This window comes from Mastomys coucha, unplaced genomic scaffold (genome assembly GCF_008632895.1).
Source record: "Mastomys coucha isolate ucsf_1 unplaced genomic scaffold, UCSF_Mcou_1 pScaffold20, whole genome shotgun sequence".
In the NCBI taxonomy this organism is placed as follows: Eukaryota; Metazoa; Chordata; class Mammalia; order Rodentia; family Muridae; genus Mastomys; species Mastomys coucha.
Window position 1 is genome coordinate 119,759,954 of NW_022196903.1, and position 5,338 is coordinate 119,765,291.

At 42.3% G+C, this 5,338-nt stretch overlaps 1 protein-coding gene and 1 long non-coding RNA gene across 5 annotated transcripts in view; one reads left to right on the plus strand and one right to left on the minus strand.

Moving 5' to 3' along the window:
- The window catches only part of Akap3 (A-kinase anchoring protein 3), a 26,268-nt gene that overhangs the window by 3,268 nt on the left and 17,662 nt on the right, over positions 1-5,338 (plus strand). Inside the window, exons 1-3 of one of the 4 annotated variants that reach the window (XM_031383487.1) lie at positions 671-830; positions 3,487-3,587; positions 4,405-4,515. The gene's annotated coding sequence lies outside the window, so the exon portion shown is untranslated. Of the gene's footprint in view, positions 1-670; positions 831-3,486; positions 3,588-4,404; positions 4,516-5,338 lie in introns of those variants that run through there. The other 3 variants (XM_031383488.1, XM_031383489.1, XM_031383490.1) reach the window with 3 other exon arrangements.
- On the minus strand, positions 560-2,446 carry LOC116099624. The gene is made up of 3 exons (XR_004122322.1): positions 1,751-2,446; positions 1,230-1,364; positions 560-876 (listed from the first exon to the last, which is right to left on the minus strand). It is a non-coding gene; the product is annotated as an uncharacterized LOC116099624 (long non-coding RNA).

Genomic DNA, 5,338 nt, shown 5'->3' on the forward strand with positions numbered 1-5,338 from the left:
AAAAAAAAAAAAAAAAAAAAAAGAGAAAGATCAACAATAAAAGGTGATAGTTGACAAATGGCTTTATTGAAGGATACCAATAACCAGCTGCTTTTGCATGTTAGGGTTTTTGTTGGTTTTGGTTTTGTGTTTGGTTTGGGGTGAGTGTGGGTGTGTTGTTTTGTCACCTTCATTGGAACTTGTGCCAGGCATGGTGGCTTGTGTCTGACAAAGCCAGCAGCAACAACTAGAGAGACACAGCCCCATTGTTAGTTCAGGTTATCAGATGAGCCAGTGTGAAACATGATCCTCTCCTGTGCTGCCATCTGAATTTGTTGGCAATACTTTGCTGTTATAATGGAATCCATTGGCATGATTTCCTCTCCCATACTCACCCACCTCAAATACTCAAGGAAGTGAATCAATAGGAGAAAGCCAGGCCAGACATGTGGATATGTTGGTAATACTCTGCTGTTTTAAATGAAACCCACTGGGAAAGGCTTCCCCTCCCATACTCTCCCACCTCACTCAAATACTCGAAAGTAATAGGAAAAAAGCAAGGCCAGTCCTTCTAACTGAATGTCAGAGCCATAAAGTATATTTATTTCCACCCCTCCTCTTATCCTTTTTTGAGTACTCAATCTTAGGCAACCTCACATGGTTGCTATAGAGACAGTGATGTCACTAGCTGCAATTCTGATGTCACTCCCTAGTCCCAACAAGGAGGAGGTGCATGGAAGGCTGGGGGAGGAAACAAGATCTTCAGCTGAGTAAGAACATCCCAGCGTCTTCATTGACTTTAAAAGTTTATTCTGGAGTCTTCTGTGGTTCACTATTCCAGAGCTTCGGAGGTAGGAAAGCCCATTGGGCTGGGAAAACAGTCCATTTTCTGATCCCCTGTGGTGAGAAAGGAGAAGTGACAGACAGCTTTTTTATTTCAAACTCGGCTTCCTGCTTCTGCCCAGGCAGTTTTTGTTTCCAATTTGAATCCTGTGGAACTACACGAATTCCCTCAGCAGCCTTCCATCTACCATCCTTCCACCTCAAGTGTGGAGTTACTTACAGGTCTGACCTGCCATCCCAGCCCAGTCTTTTGTGGGCCTGAGGGATTCCCTCCTTCCAAGTGTGATGTTGAGAGAAGAATACCTCCCGCAGGCTGGATTTTCCAGCTGTATTGTCTGGCTAATTCCACATGCTCTTTTCTCTCCAGAACAGTAAATTCATGCTGGTTAGATGAGGCTGATTCTTACCCACTTGAAGCCTCAGAGTTCTTTAAACCGAGCTGTGGTTAGGCAGCAGAGCACTGGGAATGGGCAAGCCATCTGTAGCCGTGTGGAGTTGAACTGTCAAGTACCAACAAGATTTGTTGGGTTTCTACAGGGCTTCTGACACAGAGAGAAGAAACAGAATGGTAGAAGGGGATAAAGACAACTAGTAATTCATTCATTAAAATGAATACTAAAGTTTGGTTGAATGAACTTCAAAATGTATGAAGGATATGCAGGGGACCCCCTGTGAGCTTGGTTTACACTGCCTACAATTTAGTTTTTTTATGAGTTTAGGAATCTTGAGAAATTAGGAAATGGGGTGGGGAGATTTCTTCAGGTGGTCTTTTCGCCTGGAGTAGAGCAGGCCTAACCATCCCTGCCTCACTCAGCTCTCCGGTTTGAGGTAATAATCTCATGGACATCCTCCTCCCACCTTTTCACACTGGCGTCTTGTGGTCTTGTTTTTCCCTCCTAACTGTATCCCAGGCGTCTTTAGAACTCACCATGTAGTCCAAGCTTGTCTCAAACTTGCAGCTGCTATTCTGCCACGGCCTCCCAAGTGGTGAGATTATAAACATGGCCCATGACATCCAGCTATCTCATAGGCATTTGTATGATGTGTATCTGTATGTACACACATGTGCGTGAGAGTGAACATGCATGGAGAGGTCAGAGGTTTATAACAGGTACTTGTATCAGTTGCTCTCCACTTGTGTCAGGGTCTCTACTGACTAGAGTCTCAGAGTCTCAGTTTGGCTAGGTGATCCCCAGCAGTGGAGAGACAGATGTGAACTACCACACCAACTTGTTAGGTGAGTGCTGGGGATGGAGCTGGGGTTGTTACAGGTTGACTAGCAAGCACTTTAGGGATTGAGCCATCTCCCCAGCACCCCTCACATTGGCATGTGGGGGGTGGGGGAAGGGGAGGTGTATGTGTGTATGGTATGTGTGGTATGTGTGTATGGTATGTGTAGGCACATGCACCCGAGCCTCCATGTTCAGAGGCCGGAGGAATATGTGTTGCCTTATCACTCGCTGCCTTATTCAGTAGAGACAGGGTCTCTGTGAACCCACACCTAGCCTGGTAGCTATCAAGCTATGGAGCCCTAGGATCCTGTTTCTGCCAACCTCTTAGGGTTGGTGTTACAGGCACAAGTGAACAGCTCCACTTAGCTTTTGAGTTGGCCGCTGGAGATTCAACCTCAGGCCTTGATGCTCACTCAGCATGTATTATCACAAAGCTGTCTCCCGAGCCTCACATTAGAATTTTTAAGGGACATTTTAAGTCAGTCCTTTGTGACCACAGAAAGTGCCAAATCTCCCAGGCTGAAGGGCTACAATACCTAAAGAAGCCCATTAAGTTCTATTCTTCTCCCTCTGGGCTTCAGTTCCAGTTTGTAAGATGAGCATGTGAATTAATTGAAAGGTAAATAGTTACATTTATAATTTGACTTTTTTCTCTGTCAGTTTAATAGATAATATAGAGCTATGACTCCAGGAGGTTATAACTTTTTGATTTTCCTTGTTTGTGACAACGTCACACTGTATCATCCAGGGTAGGCTAGGCTAGCTATGTTTCTCTGGCTGACCTTGAAATCAGGACAGTCTTTCTGCTTCAGCCTCCCAAGTGCTTGGATCACATGCATGGGCCATCACACCCAGTTCCAATCTTCAACTTATAAATACATTATAATTTGGCTCCCTTAACCTTTTTGGATCAACCTTTCTTTTTTTGTGGGAGATGTGTACATTAATTTCAGAAAAGCTTCGTGGATCATGTCTTATAGCAGAGCTTGGGTGGGAAGCAGCAGGATCAGGAATTCAAAACTATCCTCAGTCATATTGTGAGTAAAGGTCAACATGAACTCTAGTGAGTCCCTCTTTCAGTTACAAAAAAGCAAGAAAGTTCTTCAGCGCTTATGTATATGTGCTACCATCCAGACAACTTGGGGAGTTTCACGGACCAAAACAAACTTTGTGTTTGCAGACACACACACAAAATAGACTAAAAACATTGGGAATATGTAAGCTAAGAGTTTACCAGATGTACTAATTTCTGTGAAAAGAATACTAAACATTTTGGGATGTTCATTTCTTAGCATTACTGGAATAGGAAGATCTAATGATAAAGTAATTTGCTGTGGTAAATTTGTTGAAAAACATTGTATATTAAAAGATTAAAAATGATGCTTTTACTGACATGACTCATTTAAGCAAGACATTTCTTCTTTTGTTTCAGGTTCTCCAATTTTAAGAAAGATGAGCTGCCTGGAATTACAAATGGGCAGGACTTTTATATTCACTCTTTCAACAGAAAATTACTAAGCACCAACTTTAAAGGTACTAACTATTGTGAGGGTACCAGATGAGTTAGAAAAGTGCTTTGTCTTCAGGAAGCCGTGTAATAGGGGGAACACATGTGCACAGTTAACATGTTAGGTAGGGTGAGAAGGTGAAATGAATTATGTTGGAGACTTTGAAGGAAGAGCAAGGACATTCAACTAGGAATTTAAGAAATTTGTCAGCCAGCCTGGTCTACAGAATAAGTTCCAAGACAGCCAGAGCTATACAGAGAAACCCTGTCCTGAAAAACAAAACAAACAAAAAATAAAAGAAAATTGTCATGGACAGGATAACTGTGGCTTGGGCTCAAGTAAGGATGGGGTTTAGAGGAACATTTTGGAGGCACATGTGCAGTTAATTCTGGGTAGGTATTCCAAGAAAAGATTAAAATGCACTAATATCTTCTATTAATGTCTTAGCTAAGGAAGTTAGTTGAACTTATAACTCTCTTTATGAGGACACATATTTCTCTCAAGACCCCCCACAAAAGGCTTACAAAATGTTCGCAGATCCAACCATCCAAGGCTCTCCCCATTCCACCTGCTTATTTTCCAGCTTCCTAGTGAAGTGTGTTTGAGATTAGCCAGTTGTTTTCATCGTTCAGTAAGCCACTCATTTAAGAGCAGAGAATACTAATTGTTGCTTAAGAGACCATTGGCCAAAAGTAGAATGATTTGTTATCTGAGAAGTCTCCATGTCACTTTGTGCCCCTCACTTGTATGTATACTGAAAGTAAGAAATCAAAATCATCATTCGGTAATAAAAGTGGAGTCCCTACGTAAATTTAGTCATTTTTCTCTGTCTCTCTTTGCAGAGTCCTTATATATTACATGGCAGGAGGGGTGGGTAGACTTAGGGATAGTGAAGACACCAGTAAGGCTCATTCGGAGTCTTCCTTGTATCTCAAAACCCATCCTCAATAAGGGTAAGTAAGCTCATCATTCCCTTACTCTCTGATGCTTAACTCTCTCTGTCTTAATTGTAGTGTGTTGGTAGCCTGAATAAGGCAACAGATTCTGTTGATTTAGTTGTTGTCTACCAGAATGTGGGTGAACTATAGAGACCATCATTCACAGATCTTATTTTGTGAACATTCTGGGTCAAGCTGCTACGAAATCTTGCCTTTCGTGGCCAAATAGCAGTACCGTTGATTCTTTTCTTCATCCGCATAACACAAGCATAATATTTTATATAGAGGTGTGATTCCTGAATATAATACATGCCTAGCATGTAAGAGGCCCCAGATTCCATCACTAGCACTACCACCAAAAGAAAAAAAAAAAGGTAAAATCTACATATATTGTGATCTGTTGAGAACAATACAGGGTTTGATGTCATTGGTATGAACTTCTCTGCAAAATGAACAAAACATTAAAAAACAAAAGCAAAGAAGATTAGAAAGCCTTCTAAGTTATCCGTCCTTGTTTGCCTGCTAGTGCTATGATAAGACACTGACTAAAACCAACCTGGGGAGGAAAAGATTTATTTCGTCTTACAGGTTGGAATCCATCCAAGACCCTGGAGGAGTCCTGCTTGCAGGCTTGCTCACTTTCCTTTCTTATACATCACAGGCCTGGCCCCCACACACAGTGACCTTGGTCATCCTGTTTCAGTTACCAAGCTAGAAAATGTTCTACCGACTTTCCCACAGGCCAATCTGGTGGCAATAACTCTTCAGTTGAAGTTCCCTCTTCCCAGGTGTGTCAGGCAGACAGTCAACATTGACCACCTCTCTCTCTCTCTCTCTC